Here is a 17,170-nt window from a genome sequence, read left to right as displayed (position 1 = left end):
TATGCATATCTATAAATGTGTCCATTTGTATCAATATTAGGCTACCCATGAGTTCATATTGATGCTTCCTACTCTAATTTATCATGTATTATTCTAACCTTCCCTGTAACTTGTCTGTAACCTCCCACCAGTGAGAAGCCTGGCTCCCAACATCTGCAATCCATTTACTCAATTGATCAATATCTATATATGTGTTTAGTGGCTTCAAAATTGTTAACCTATGCCCCTAAGGGAAACAATTTTACCAATTAAAGTACAGTAATTGTCTGCAGTTCCTTTTGCTTTGCTCCATTCATTTTCAAGGTCACTTCGGTCAGCACTCTGATCGGTGAGGTTATTTCATACTTTTCATACATTCACGTATTTCATGCACAAATTCTTGTGCCTCAGTCTTCATCCTATCTAGGTATCCTCCAACTTCCTAAATTATTTTTATTTAATTTGCATGCATTAGAGTTTACTCTTCATACCGTAAGGTTCTATAGGTTTTGACAAATGAATAATGTCACTTATTCCCCTGTCCAATATCACTCTGAATAGTTTCATTTCCCCCAAAAATGCCCTGTGCCTCACCTACTCAACCTTTTCCCTTTCCCAAATGCCATGCAACCACTCATCTGTTTGCTGTCTCTATAGCTTTGCCTTTTCCAGAATGCCGTATAAATGGAGACTTTTCAAACAGGTTTCCTTCACCTAACAATATGCATTTGATTTGCACATGTTTTTGCATGGCTTGATAGCTCATTCCTTTTAATGGCTGAATAGTACTCCATTGTTTGGATGGATGACAGTTTGTTTATCCATTTTCCAGTTGAAGAATATCTTGGTTGCTTTCACTTTCTGATGGTTATATTAATTTCAAAAAAGCTGCTAACAACATTAATGTGTGGGATTTTGTGTGCACATAAGTTTTCAAATCAGTTTGATAAATACCTGCAGCTCAAGTGCTGGATTTCATAAGGCATCCATCTAAATTAATTTGTTTTTCTTTTCATGAACACTGGAGGAAAGGATGTAAATTAATTTTTTCATTTCATTTGATTTTCCCTCCAAGAGTGCTTTCAAAGTTTTTAGGTGGCGTATCTTCGGTAAATATTTTTATTTTCACTTTGAAGTAACAATATGATTAGATATAAAATTCTAAGCTTGAACTTTTTTCTCAAAAACTTTTAAATATGTTCAACTGTCTTATGTTTTATTTTCTTACATTAGACTACATTATACTTTAGAAATACCACGATTTTTAAAAAGGCATTTTCATCATGTCAGTCTCTGAACATAAAAGTTCTTCAAGGTATGAAAGTTCTTCAGTACATAAGCAGAGGACCAGGCACAGTGGTTCACACCTGTAATCCCAGCACTGTGGGAGGCCGAGGCAGGAGGCTCGATTGAGGCCAGGAGTTTGAGAGCCTGGGCAACCAAATGAGGCCCTGTCTCTAAAATAAAAATAAAAATACATAAGCAGAGCTTGGAAAGTGGATGGCCTGGCACCTCTTTCTAACACTTAGTGGTGGGTATCAGTCAACAGGCTCACCTGACAACCCATCATCTTCACATCTTATACCTCATATAAGTAGAATTGTGCACCATTTGTCATTCTGTGACTGCTTATTTCATTTAGTCTTATATCTTAAGGTTTATCCATGTTTAGCATGTGACAGGACCTCCGTTTTTAAGGCTGCATAATATTCCACTATATGTGTACACCATATTTTTTTTATCCACGTATCTGTCAGTGGACATTTGGATTGCTTCTACCACTTGGATATTGTGAGTACCTGCAATGAACATGGGAATGCAAATACCTCTCTGAGATCCTGATTTTAATTTTTTTGGATAAATGCCCAGAAGTGAGATTGCTCGATCTTAGGGTAGTTCTATTTTTAATTTTTTGAAAAATCTTCATACTGTTTTCTGTAGTGGCTTTTCTGTAGTGGCTGCACCATTCTACATTCCCACCAACAGGGCAAAGGGGTTCCAATTTTCTCCACATCCTCACCAACATCTGTTATTTTCTTTATTATTTATTGAATAATGGACCTCCTAACAGGCGTGAGGTGCTATCTCATTGTGGTTTTGATTTGCATTTCCCTGACGATTAACATTGTCTTTTCACTCTGTTTATTATTTTCTTTGTTGTGTAGAAGCTTTTTTTTTTTTTTTTTTTTGAGACACAGTCTCACTTGTTGCCCAGGCTGAAGTGCAGTGGTGTACCCTCAGCTCCTCAGCTCACTGCAGCTTAGACCTCCTGGGCTCAAGAGACCCTCCCACTTCAGCCTCCTGAGTAGCTGGGATCACAGGCAGGCCACTAGGTCTGGCTAATTTTTTGTACTTTTTGTAGGGATGAGGTTTCGTCATGTTGCCCAGGCTGGTCTCAAATTCCTGAGCACAAAAGATCCACCCACCTAGGCCTCCCAAAGTGCTGAGATTACAGGTGTGAGCACCCGCACCAATACCAGAAGCTTCTTAGTTTAATATAGTCCCACTTGTCCATTTTTGCTTTTGTTGACTGTGTTTTGCTATCATATCCCCAGCCCCGAAACATTACCAACACCAATGTCATGAAACTTTATAATTTTGCTCTCCTCTAGGACTTTTATGGTTTCAGGCTACTTTAAAAATTTAAAAACATTATTCCATTGTCTTTTTGCTTCTGGTGTTGCTATTCAGAAATCAGATGTCAATTTGATTCCTGGTTGCTTTTTTTTTTTTTAATTGCCTTCTTCTTAAAAACTTTTAGCACTTTGTCTTGATGGTCATATATTTTATTAAAATGTATATAGGGTTTTTTATAGTTGTTTCTGGTTGAACACAGGAATGATGTATAGATATTATACCTGCTCTCAGTCCTTCACATGTTTGTTTAAAAACAGCCAATCTCATCACAAGCCATTCTTTTTTTTTTTTTTTTTTCCTGCCCTAAGCCATTCTTAACTAGGTCATTAAAACAATCTTTGGGCAAGAGCACCTCTGCCAGGATGACCTCACTGCTTGCACCAAAAACACACTTCTGGCGGCCCCACAACTCTGCCTCCATTGTTTTCAATGTTTGCTGGCCTTACTTCATTTTTACAGCTTCATATTTTTAATAACTTTATCTGAATAGACATATAATTCATACATAATGCAATCTACTCTTTTAGAGTGTACAATTCAGTGATTTTTAGGATATTTCCCAGGTTGTGCAACTATCACCATTATCTAAATTTAGAACATTTTCCTCACCCCATAAAGATATCCCACACCCTTTAGCAGTCACTGTCATTTATCTTCTCCCCCAATCCCCTGGCAAGCTTTCCGTCCCTATGGATTTGCCTATTGTGGACATTTAATAAATGGAATCATCCAACATGTGCCTTTAGTAAATGGCTTCTTTGGCTTAGCATAGTATTTTCAAGGTTCCTCCATGCTGTAGCAGGTGTAAGTACTTTATTCTTTTTTATCACCTAATAACATGCCATTGTATGGATATGCCACACTTTGCATATCCATTCATAAGTTAATGAACATTTGGGTTGCTGCCACTTTTTGACAGTTGTCAATGATGATGCTGTGGACATTTCATTTCTTATTTTTTTAGCAGTGGGGTCCTTCTGTGTTGCCCAAGCTGGAATGCAATGGTTATTCACAGACATGATCATAGCACACTGTGACCTGGAACTCCTGGGCCAGGGGATCTTTTTGCCTCAGCCTCCCAAGTAGCTGGGACTTCAGGCATGTGCTGCCATGCCCATTGCTATGAATATTTTAAACAAATTTTTTGTGTGTGGACATGTATTTTCAATTTTGTTGGTTATACGTATAGGAGTGGAAATGCTGGTCATAAGGTAACTATGTTTAACATTTTGAGGACTGTTAAATGTTTTCCAAAGTGACTACACCATTTTGTATTCCCACCAAGAAAATATGAGAGTTCCTATTTCTCTGCATCTTTGTCTTTGGTATTTTCAGATTTGTGGATTTTAGCCATTTTAATAGGTATGTAGTGGTATCTCATTGTGGTTTTAATTTGCATTTTTTTCTAATGACAAATGACATTGAACACCTTTCCCTATGCTTATTTTCCATCTGTATGTCTTCTTTAATAAAATGTGTGTTCAGCTCTCTTGCTCATTTTTAATTGGAGAATTTGTTTTATTAAGTTTTAAGAGGTTTTTGTATATTTTGGCTACAAGACTTTAATCAGATATGTTATATACAAACTACATGATAATTTCAAAAATGAAATTAAAAAACACTTAAGCCATGAGAGGAAGGAAAAAAAAGCATGCTGGGAGTATTTCGGGGCACAGTCTCTGGAGCTGGTGATCCTGAGTCCTGCTTCAGGCTTTGCTCCTTGTTAATGGTACGTTCTCCCCGAGTCTCAATTTCTCCCTCTGAAAATGGAGAAAAAATAATATGTCTCTTTGAGTGTGGCTGTGGGAACTAAATGAGGTGATGTGTAAAGATTGCTGGTGCTTAGTAAAGATTCAATAAATGGTACTTTAAATGGACTTAACTTACCCAGGATTCTCTGGGCAGGGAGGGGAGGAACCAGACACAAACCTGGGATTTCTCCTTTCAAAACTCATGTCTTTCCCATACTGTCCCCCCACTAGAGGGCAGCATTAGAAGTCAGGCAGCCCTGGGGGGCCAATTTTACCTCTGCTACCTGCTAGCTGGGTAATATAGTGAAGGTGACTTCACCTCCTCTCTGAGTCTCAGTTTCTCTTCTCTAGAGTGAGGGTTGGATGAACTAATATACATATATCTATATATATATGTCTAGCACTATCTCTGAGACATAGTGTATGGTATCTATTTCATTCATATACGTTAAATTTTTTTTTTTTTTCTGGAGAAGAAGTCCAGCTTTTTCACCCAGGCTGGAGTGCAGTGGCGCTATTTCGGCTCACTGCAACCTCCGTCTTCTAGGTTCAAGCGATTCTCCAGCCTCAGCCTCCCGAGTAGTTGGGATTACAGGCACCCACCACCGTGCCCAGCTAATTTTTGTATTTTTAGTAGAGACAGGGTTTCACCATGTTGGTCAGGCTGGTTTCAAACTCCTGACCTCAAGTGACCCAACTGCTTTGGCCTCCTGAAGTGCTGGGATTACAGGCGTAAGCCACTGCACCCAGCCCATTTAAAAATATTTTATGTTTTTCATGTTAGATAGGTACTGTGCTGATATTATAGCAAGGTTTGAGGGAAATACATCTTACACATGAGCGTGAAAACCCAATAATCACACTTATGAGCTGCAAAAGGATCTATACACATTGTTTAAAAGATGCACCATGGTGTATTGGGAAAACACGAACTAAGAGACAAGAGTCCTGGGCTCGTGAGCTATCTTGGTCTTACCTTGCTAAGTGACCTCATGCAAGTCTTGGCCTCTCTGGACTTTGGACTACTCTTCATCTAGGCTAAAACATGAGAGTCATCAGTTGGGGGGGCTTTCAAAATCCCAATTAAAAATATGAAATATAAATATGTGAATGGTTAACACCAAAAGCAAGATAACAGATGCATCTGAAGAAAAAGAGAAGGGGATAAGATTGAAGAAGGAGGTTCAAATGTATCTACAGTGCTTTATTTCTTAAAGAAAAGTTGGAGTAAATACGGCAAAATGCTTAGCTTTGATAAATCTATGTGGTAGAACACAATGGACAGTGTTCTCTATGCTTTTAAAAGGGAGAAAAGAGCTTGGTGAAAAGGAGATAGAAGATGGAATATTGACCCACTGCCTTTCCAATCTCATGCCAGTCATTGTTCTGGGCATTACAGATGCAGTGTTGAACAGGATGGACACCATCCTTTCTTTGATGGAGTTACTCTCTTGGGAAAGCAGAGACTGAAGTAATTGATTATAACATTGATTAATTGCAAATGTGATTCACTACTCAGTAGCAGTGTAGAGGCTGGAGGCAAGGACACCAATTAGGGCTTATTACAGTAGTCCAGAAAGGGGAATTAGAGGCCCTGGACCAGGGCAATGGCAGATAAGATGGAGATGAAAAGACAGCATTGCAAATATTCTATAAAGTGATGACTGGTTGAATGAGGTGGGGAAGAAGAAAGAGCAAATCGTCAATGATAATTCAGCCTGAGTGCCTGGGGGGAGCAGTGGTGCTACACTTTGTGAAGGAGAATAATGTCTTCTAAGTCCCTTCTATTTCTTGCATTTACAGTCCTCAAAATTGTTCAGCATCTAGGTCCTTGTGTTTTCTGCAGAACATAATGAAATAATGATATTTGTACTCTGCAAATAAAATACATAATTTTTTGATAAATCAAGCATCATGTTATATTAATTTCTAGCATAAGCACGTAAAAATACGTGCTTCAGTTTGAAGTAAAAATTCCAGGAGAAAGAGTTAAAATTAGAAAACATAGTCATTAATTGTTTTCTCTGAAAGTCTAGGAAATGACTTTAGACTTACACTACTTTAGCTGCAGAGAACCTTGGTCTGGCTTGAGTATGCCAGGATTCCTCAGGAACATCATTGGAAGACCTCTATCTTGTATAGTGAATCAGGGCCCTTCCTGGTGGTGCTTATAGAGAACGTCATATCCTAGTTTTCCTTCCTAGTGGCAAAGAAAGGAGTAATGGAGGGAGAAGGAATAGCCCTACCAGGAGGGATTTTTGGTGCTGATGCTGGTAGGGGGAGTATCTGTCTAATCCTGAAGCTTCTGGTGATACCAGGATTGGAGGAATTTTCAGTCAAGAATGGGGCTTTAAAATAAAGTGAAGAAAGGCAAACAATCCAATTTTTTAAATGGACAAAAGATTTGAGCAGACATTTTTCCATTATCAATGTCAATAAGCACATGAAAAGTGGTCAACATTATTGGTCGTTGGTAAAATGCGAATCATAATGAGATGCCGCATCACACTTCCTGTTTTGGCTGTAGTCAGACAGACAGACAGACAGACAGACATGGAATGTGGGAAGTAAAACTCTGTGACTTTTTTTTTTTTTTTTTTTGAAATAGGATCTCACTCTGTTGCCCATGCTGGAATGCAGTGGCACAATCACTGCTAACTGCAGCCTCAAACTCCTGGGCTCAAGTGATCCTCCGGCCTCAGTCTCCTGAGCAGTTGGGATTACAGGCATGTGCCACTGCTTCCAACTTTGTTTTCAATTTTCAACCAAAATCTCCAAAGCACAAATTATTAGGCAAAAGGACCCCCTGAGAAAAACCAACAAAAACACTAAATGCAAAAGGCTAAAGAGCATATAAGCAGTCAAATTAATGGTAATCAGAGAAATGCAAATTAAAAGAATAATTGCCGGAAAACACACTTTAGCTATTAGACTTGGAAAAAATTAAACATTTAGATAATGCCAGGTGGTGTTGAGGATCAGGGATTTAGGAATTGTCATGTGCCACTGGTGGGTGTATAGGTTGATGAAGTCATTCTGAAAACTTCTCAGTTCTGTACCTGGATAGGTAGCCCCCCCAGAATTCTCATATACATATGCAGTTGCTTTGGCATTTGACAGTTGGAAGCAATCTGGTTATCCATCACTTGAGAACTGGATTAGTAAAATGTGTCATATATATCTGAAGCAGCTAAAAGCATTAGTCCAGACATACAGACAGCAACATGGCTAGATCTTAAAAATGTTGAGAAAAGCAGAAATGGAATTAAATATATACAATTTTAAAACACGTGTCCACAAAAATGGATGTTATACCAGAACATACACAAAAGAAGGATACAGATCTAAAATACCAAAACAATTGCATCTGGGGGAGGGGGAATGGAACTAAGAAATGGAAAGAAAAGTGTATGAATAAACGGATGAATGGATGGATGGAGGGATGGATGGCAGATGGATAGGGAGATGGGGGTGGGAAGATGGGTAGATGAGTGGGTGATGTAAGGATTTCTCAAACAAGAGAGGGACCTTGCAAGGACTTCCAATGACAATATGCCTCAACTAAGGAGAACGATTACCTCAACCCTCTGCATGAGAAGTGCCATCTCAAAAATAAAACAAATCCCTAAATATCAAAGCAACAAATATCTCTAGCAACATTGATGAATTTTCATCGAGAAAGCATTTTCAGGGCAAATTCTATTAAGATCTTTGCCTTCTTGATTAGCTTTTTATGCAGCACTGGAGATCTTTATTGAATCTTACTTGTGCCAGACACTGTTCCAGGCGCTGGAGGTGCATCCATGAAAAAACAAAGATCTCTGTACTCAAGAAGCTTATATTCTGATGATGAAGAAAGACAATAAACATGAACATTGTAAATATATCAATTTTATAGTATAATATATCATAAGTGCCTTTTAAAAAAAAACAGGGTAAAATAGATGAGGAAGGTGTGAGGCAGATTTTGTTTTTATTATTATTAATAGAAAAGTCACTTTGGACCTCACTGAAAAGGTGACTTGAAGAAACTGAGGGAGGAAGCTAAGCAGATATATGAGACAAGAGTTTCCAGGGAGAGGAATGAGGTGGAGCAAAGGCCCTGAGGCAGAAGCGTGCTAGGAGAGCAGTGTGGCTGGAGCCATGTGAGGAAGAGGGGAGCAGTGGGCTATGAAGTCAGAGAAGCAAGGATGGGGCTGCGTCTGGGCAGACGATCATGTGGAACCTCAGAGGCAATTGTCAGGACTTTGGCTTTTACTCTGAGTGAAAATGAGAGCCATTGCCGGATTTTGAGCATTTTGGTCACTGTGATGAGCTCAAACTGTGGAGGGCAGGGGTAGAATCAGTGAGAACAGTTAGAAGGCCAGCGTAGGAATCCAGGTGAGAGAAAGTGGCAGCTTGCAGCACAATGAATGGAATTGAGATGGTTAGAAGCCATTAGATCTTGGATACTTTGTTTGCTTATTTTGTTTTGAATTTTTCGACATGAATATATATAATAAAATTACCATCATTTTTGTTTTACAGAAATTGCATCATATTAGATACATCTTGTTTTTCTCACTTATCAGTAAACTATGGAAACTTCACCAAATCATCTAATATAAAGTTAATTCTTGTAGTGAGATGCCTCACAGTGTACATTTGGAAATGTACTCAACCACTGTGCAGTCATACCTACAGATATCGTAGGTTCAGTTCCAGACTATCTCCATAAAGTGACTATCGCAATAAAGCAAGTCACACACATTTTCTGGTTTCCCAGTGCATATAAAAGTTATATTTATACTATGCTGTAGTTTATTAAATGTGCAATAGCATTATGTCTACAAAATGCATATACCTTATCTATAAAATTCTTGGCTGGGCACAGTGGCTCACGCCTGTAATCCCAGCACTTTGGGAGGCCGAGGTGGGTGGATCACGTGGTCAGGAGTTCCATACCAGCCTGGCCAGCATGGTGAAACCTCATTTCTACTAAAAATACAAAAATTAGCTGGGCATGGTGGCATGCGCCTGTAGCCCCACCTACACGGGAGGCTGAGGCAGGAGGATCACTTGAACTCAGGAGGCTGAGGTTGCAGTGAGCCTAGATTGAGCCATTGCACTCCAGCCTGGGTGACAGAGCGAGACTCCATCTCGGGGAAAAAAAAAAAAAAAAAGCTAATGATTGTCTGAGACTTCAGCAACTTGTAATCTTTTTGGTGGTGGAGGGTCTTGGCTCCATGTTAATGACTGCTGATTGATCAGGGTGGTGGTTGCCAAAGGATGGGGTGGCTGTGGCAATGTCTTTCTTTCTTTCCTTCTCTTTCTTTCTTTCCTTCCTTCCTTTCTTCCTTCCTTCTTTCTTTGTTTCTATTTGGTGAATTTGTAGATTATTACAATGGGCCAAAGCTTGTCAGATGGCACTTTTTTGTTTTTGTTTTTTTCTGAGACAGGGTCTCACTTTGTTGCCCAGGCTGGAGTGCAGTAGCACAATCTTGGCTCACCGCAACCTCTGTCTCCCGGATTGAAGCAATCCTCCCGCCTCAGCACCCCGAATAGCTGGGTCTATAGGCGCACACCACCATGCCCGGCTAATTTTTGTATTTTTTGTAAAGACAGGGTTTTACCATGTTGCCCAGGCTGCTCTTGAACTCTGGAGCTCAAGCGATCTGCCCACCTTGGACTCCCAAAGTGCTAGGATTACAGGTGTGAGCCAGTGTGTGTGGCCTGCAGTTTCTTAAAATAAGACCACAATGAAGTTTGCTGCATCCATTGGGTCTTTCTTTCACAAAAGATTTCTCTGTAGCATGCGATGCTATCTGATGGCATTTTTACCCACAGTAGAACTTCTTTCAAAATTGGAGTCAGTCCTCTCAAACTCTGCCCCTAATTTATCCACTAAGTTTATGTGCTATCTTAAATGTGTTGTCATTTCAACAATGTTCACAGCATATTCACCAGGAGTAGGTCCCATCTCAAGAAACCATATTCTTTGCTCATCCATAAGAAGCAACTCCTTGACTGTTCAAGTTTGACCATGAGATTGCAGCAATTCAGTCACATCCTCAGGCTCCATTTCTAACTCTAGTCCTCTTGCTATTTCCACCACATCTGCAGTTACTTCGTCCACCAAAGTCTTGAACTCCTCAAAGTCATTCATGAGAATTGGAATCAACTTCTTCCAAACTCATATATATGTTGATATTTTGACCTCCTCCCTGAATCACAAATATTCTTAATGGCATTTAGAATGGTGAATCCTTTCCAGAAGATTTTCAATTTACTTTGCCTGGAGGAATCACTACCTATGGCAACTATAACCATATGAAATTTATTTCTTAAAAAATAAGACTTGAAAGCCAAAATTGCTCCTTGCTTCAGGGACTAGGGAATGGATGTTTTGTCAGCAGGCATGAAAATAATGTTAATTTCCTTTTACATCTCCATCAGAGCTCTTAGATGTTTAGGTGCATGGTCAATGAGCAATTATATTTTGAGAGAAATCTTTTTTTTTTTTTTCTGAGCAGTAGTTTTCAAAAGTGGGCTTAAAATATTCAGTAAATCATGCTGTAAACAGGTGTGCTGTCATCCAGGCATTGTTGCTCCGTTTATAGAGCACAGACAGAGTAGATTTAGTCCTAGGAATTTTGGAATGGCAGAAGAGCGTTGGCTTCAACTTAAAGTCATCAGCTGCATTAGCCCCTAACAAGAGAGTCAGCCTGTTCTTCGAAGCTGACAGATATTGGCTTCTTCTCTCTAGCTATGAAAGTCCTAGGTGGCGTCTTCTTCCAATAGAAGGCTGTTTTGTCTACACTGAAAACCTGTTGTTTAGCATAGTCACCTTCATCAATGATCTTAGCTAGCTTTTTTGTTAACTTGCTTCAGCTTCTACATCAACACTTGCTACTTCACCTTGCATTTTTATGTTATGGAGATGGCTTCTTTCTTTAAACCTCATTAATCAACCTCTAGCAGTTTCTCACTTTTCCGCCACAGCTTCCTCACCTCCCTCAGCCTTCATGGAATTGAACAGCATTAGGGCCTTGCTCTGGATTAAGCTTTGGCTTAAGGGAATGTTGTGGCTGGTTTGATCATTTATCCAGACCACTCAAACTCTCTCCCTATCAGCAATAAGGCTGTTTCGCTTTCTTATAATTAATGTGTTCATTGAAGTAGCACTTTTAATTTCCTTCAAGAACTATTTCTTTGCATCCACAACTTAGCTAGCTTTCAGCCTGTCTCAGCTTTAGGTATGCCTTCCTTACTAAGCTTAATTATTTCTAGCTTTTGGTTTAAAGTGAGAGACTTGTGACTCTTTCTTTCTCTTGAATGTTTAGAGACCATTGCAGGTTATTAATTGGCCTAATTTCAATATTGTTGTGTCTTAGGGAACAGGAAGGTCTGAGGAGAGGGAGAGAGACAGGGGAATGGCTGGTTGGTGGGGCAGTCAGAAACACATTTATTAAATAAGTTCACTGTCTTATACGGGTGTGGTTGTGGTGTCTAAAATGATTGCAACAGTAATATCAAAGATCACTGATGACAAATCACAATAACACCTATAATAATAAAGTTTGACATACTGTGAGAATTCTCAAAATGTGACACAAAGACAAAAAGTGAGCACATGCTGTTGGAAAAATGGTGCCAATAGGCTTGCTCAACACAGGGTTGTCACAACCTTCAATTAGTTGTAAAAGATGCAGTATCTGTGAGGTACAATGAGGCAAAGTACAATACAAGGAGGTATCCCTGTGTATCCACATTGATATCTCTTCACTTCATTTTCACTATTTGTGACTCTGAAAACAATGCTAAAGTAAACATCCATGTATATGTATTTTTAATTCTGTTATTTATTGTTTTTTTAAGAGAGTAGGTTTTGCTATGTTGACTGGGCTGGTTTTGAACTGCTGAGCTCAAGCGATCCTCTACCTTGGCCTCCCAAAGTGTTAGGATTACAGGCATGAGCCAGCATGCCCAGCCAATATATATATATATATTAGTATGCACTACTGCTTTTACTAATCTGGGATAGATTTTTTTGTTTGTTTTTTTTGAGATGGAGTCTCACTCTGTTGCCCAGGCTGGAGTGCAGTGGCGTGATCTCAGCTCACTGCAACCACCGCCCTCTGAGTTCAAGAGATTCTCCTGCCTCAGCCTCCTGAGTAGCTGGGATTACAGGCAGCTGCCACCACGCCTAGCTAATTTTTTTTTTTTTTTTTTGTATTTTCAGTAGAGATGGGGTTTCACCATCTTGGGCAGGCTGGTCTTGAACTCCTGATTTCGTGATCCACCCGCCTCAGCCTCCCAAAGTGCTGGGATTACAGGTGTGAGCCACCGCGCCCAGCCTAATATGGGATAGACTCTAAAGGAATGGGATTGCTGAGTTCAATGGCAAATGCAACTAAAAACATTGTATTATGGAAAATTTCAGACATGCACAAAGTACCGATAATAGTATAATACAATAAGCCTCCATGTACTCATCACTCTGCTTCAACCATTACCAGAACATGAGCAAACCTGTTTCATTTAAATGCCATCTCCCCTCGCCTTCTCCCCACCCCAACAAATGCTGAATTATTTTGAAGCAATCTGGTATATATTTCTAAGGTAAAGACAAGATTTTCTGATACATGGAATGAATGACATGTATGGGAGAGAAAAAGAGGAGTCAAAGATAGTTGCAAGATTGTTGGACTAGGCAACTGAAAGTCTACCATCAACAGAGATGGCAAAGTCTAGGATTGTGGGAAGAAGCATATTTGGGGGGAGGATCAGGCATTTGGTTTTGTACAGATTGAGTTTGTGACTTATTAGGCAGCTGATTGGAGATATCTCATCATCAGTGGAGTAAAGAAATTTAGTTTGGGGGAGAGGAAGGGCTTGGAGAGATTTAGGAGTCATTGACTAGTGTTATCCATGAGCCTGGATTAGATCATCAGACAGTGAGAGTAGATAGAAGAAGAAGACCAATGCCTGCGGAGGCAGAATAACAGCCCCCAAAGATGTCCAAGCTCCTGAACCTGTTACTATGTTATCATAAATGGCAAAAGGGACTTTGCAGATGTGATGAAGGTTAAGGACTTTTGGATGAGGAGATTATCCTGGATTTTCCAGATGAACCTAATCTAATCATGCGGGTTCTTAAAAGTGGAGACCATTCCCCTGCTATGGTCAGAGAAATCTGTAACTATGGAAGAAGAGTCAGAGATGTAACGTTGCTGGCTTTGAAGATGGATTAAGGGAACCAAGAGCCAAGGAATGCAGACAGCCTCCAGGAGCTGGAAACAGCAAAGATATAGATTCTCCCTTAGAGCCTCCAGAAAGTAACACAGCCCTGTGGGCACCTTTTTAGCCCAGGGAGACCTATATTGGACTTCTGACCTCCAGAACTGTAAGATAATCCTACCTCGGCTAGGCCGAGGCACAAGGATCGATCCCTTGATCCAGGAGTTTCAGGCTGCAATGAATTATGATCATACCACTGCACTCCAGCTTGAGCAACAAAGAAAGACCTTCTCTCTCTCTCTCTTTTTTTTCTTTTTTTAAAAAGAGGAAAGATAGAGGAAAATGAAGTGAATGTAGATCCTAGAAGCAAAAGAGGAGGAGCCACAGCCAGGGTCATCTGTTACTGACAGGTCAATTAGGATGAAGACAGGGACGCGGCCACCACAATTAGGAAGTTTGGGGTAATTCTTTTGAAGACAAAGAGGAACAAAGAATTGTGATGACTGTTAAGAGATACTTGTTGTTACTGTTGTTCAAAATGGGATAAATATTATATAACACTTTCAGTTTGCAAATATAAAAAAATTTAAAAAATGGGAGAAATAATATGTTTGTAAGCTGATGGGAGTGACACAGAGCAGGCGAGAAAATGGTGTTTAGAATGAGCAGAGACCAGCTGAGGATGTCCTTGAGTCACAGGACAAGGCCTAGTGCACAATTAGAATCACCTTTTTGTTTTCTTCTTTTTTTCCGTTTATTTATTTATTTAAAGAGATGGGTTCTTGCTCACTGTGACCTCGAACTCCTGGGCTCAAGCAATCCCCCTGCTTCAGTCTCCCAAGTTGCTGGGACTACAGGTGCATGCCACCCTCCTCCCCGCCCCCCAAATTGGCTTTTGACAGGAAAAAGAATGGCAGCAAGTAGGTGAGCAGAGGACATGGAGGCTGCTGCTGGGAGCAGGTGGCTATGGTGGGAGTCTGTGGACCTTCTGTTCTGTTTGCACCAGTTTCCTCAGCAAGAAGATTAAGGCAGAGCAAGGAGCTTTGCAGAGAGACAAGATGTAGAAAAGTCCTCTCTGAGAGTGGGAAGCTGAACGGACTAGGAAAGAACAGTCTGATTCCCAGGCCAATTAAGGTTCAACTATTTCCAAAAGGAAATAAATGAAACAGAAAGCATCACTAAAAATCGATGTGCAAAGTACACACTTTCTCCTGATGCTTAATCTCCAATTCCCAGCTTCATTTGCCTGACAGAGGCTGTGAGCAGCTCTTGGTCTTGGTCTCTCTTAGCAACTTTTTGGCCCCTGGGTTCTGTGCTGTTGCCTGCCTCCCTGAAGCTAGTCTGATGAATATCCTGTTCTGTTTAAGGCCAGATGAAATGAATTTTTCTGTTTCCAGCTGCACCACACCCTTAGCGACCTCCCACTGAGTTCTGGTTTCTGGTCTAGACAAGACAGTTGGTTTTTTTTGTTGGTTTTTTTTTGTTTTTTGCTCATTTGCATAGCAGAGACTATTGACATCAGCCAGATCCCAGTGAGTGCACAAACCTGTCTCAGCCCAGTTTCTCAGCCCCAGCCCCACTCTAGCCTCCTCTCCCAAGTGGGAGCTCCCCTTTGCATGGAGAATATATATAGCAAAAGTCCCACATATGAGTAACAATGATACACAGCCTGTAGAAATGACACCATGATCACCAAGGCATGTTCTTGCACAGACCCTGAGCAGCCAGGGGAAAATGAGCACGACCCTGGAGAGCGAGGGGAAGGAAGTGCTGATTACAAAGGCGTGGTCAATGCCAAAATGTTCCTAATTCAGTTTGCTCATATTCTGGCTACATATAGGACTCCCAGGGAGGTGAAGCTAGAAAGAAGCAAAAGACCTAGAAGAGCAGTTCTAGTTCGGGAGATATTTTACATGAGTAGGAAATAGTCTGTACTTCCTGTGGAAGCTTCCAGGACTCCCTGCTTTGGGCCTCTGCTCCACTGGGAGTGGAATATTTGCTCTTTTAGCTGGAGGATAGCCCTTTTCCTACCTCCATAATCCCATTCACCCATTCCCTCCACCTAGACACCTCTCCTCCCCTAATCTCCAACAACCAAAATCCTTCTCAGTGTCAAGTCCCTTTTCAAATTGTACATCCTCTGTCAAGGCATCCCTGGTTTCTTCCACTAGTTTTCTTAAGCTTCTTTATGACATCTTAAAACAGTGTATCTCAAACCTTTTTTTTTTCATTATCACCCTACTAAGGCATCTTTTAAAAGACAGTTTCTTCCCTAGATACACCCCTCCCCTAATGAAATTGTAATAGCCCATGGTAAGAGTGTCCAGGAGAAGGTGGGGTCTCCGGGATGGTAAAGCAAATGTAATAAGAAGAAAGCAATACAAGTCACATGGCTGAAGAACTGGCACACCTGACTTTCTGCACAGGCCTGAGTGAGGTTCTATCTACAGGATTCCAAGTTCTTTCATCCCCTCTTTGATCAGAATACCATTCACTCAGACACCAAAATTCTGGCTCAGACATTGGATGGAAGGCATACTTGAACCAGCAAGGACATGCAAAATATAGAATACAGCTCCATTTTGAAAATCTTAACTTTTGAATCAAATAAACTATGGATAGATTACAAAAGATTATTCACACTACAAAAGGCCTTAGATTGTGTCTTTACATGGTAGCGTATGGTGAGCTAGAGAAAACAGTTTGATTTACAAAAAATATTCACAAAATTTTGGGAATACACATGTTAGATTAAACACAGTACACTAACATAGACTCTGAGTATCCAATATCAAAAAATAATTTTTAATAACATTGTTTTTCTAATTATAAAATAATGCATATTAAATTGTAGAAATCTAGAATATATATAACTTCTCCCAAATTAAAATCACATAACATTACCATGCAGTTTATTATTGTTAATAAACAGCCTATGTCCTTCTAATGTTTTTTATATGAATATTTGTCTTTTTCTAAGACTGAGATCATCAGATATTGTTTTGTAATCACACCTTGATTTACACAAAACATAACCATTTTTCAATACCATCAAGTATCCACTGACACTATACTTTTTCCCAGTTATATGGTATTCCATCCTATGGATGGGCAATGAGTTATTATTTAATCTCTTATTAATGTTTCAAATGTGTGTGTGTGTGTGTGTGTGTGTGTGTATATATATATATTTATTTATTTGAGACAGAGTTTCACTCTGTCACCCAGGCTGGAGTGCAGTGGCATGATCTTGGCTCATTGCAACCTCTGCCTCCAGGGTTCAAGCAATTCTCCTGCCTTAGCCTCCTGAGTAGCTGGGATTACAGGTACCCATCACCACGTCTGGTAATTTTTTTTTGTCTTTTTAATAGAGACAAGGTTTCTGTTAGCCAGGCTGATTATTATATTTTTTGCTATTATAAACCGTTGAAAGCAAACTTAGTAGGGTTTATCAACTTTATTAATATTTTCAAAGAACTAAACTTTGGCTTTATTAATTTTCTTTATTGTCTTTTCTATTTCAATTATTTCTGCTTTTAAAACATTTCCTTCTTTCTGCTTACTTTGGGTTTAATTTCTCTCTT

The 17,170-nt window shown here is 39.8% G+C and overlaps 1 non-coding gene across 1 annotated transcript; it reads right to left on the bottom strand.

The window, feature by feature from the left end:
- Positions 1-5,145: 5,145 nt before the first annotated feature.
- Positions 5,146-5,249, bottom strand: LOC129463352 (small nucleolar RNA U13). The gene has a single exon (XR_008651140.1). It is a non-coding gene; the product is annotated as a small nucleolar RNA U13 (small nucleolar RNA).
- Between the last annotated feature and the right edge of the window lie 11,921 nt (positions 5,250-17,170).

This window comes from Symphalangus syndactylus, chromosome 14, assembly GCF_028878055.3.
Source record: "Symphalangus syndactylus isolate Jambi chromosome 14, NHGRI_mSymSyn1-v2.1_pri, whole genome shotgun sequence".
Lineage (NCBI taxonomy): Eukaryota > Metazoa > Chordata > Mammalia > Primates > Hylobatidae > Symphalangus > Symphalangus syndactylus.
Note: the sequence above shows the minus strand (reverse complement) of the source record. Positions and strands in the feature narration are given on the sequence as shown.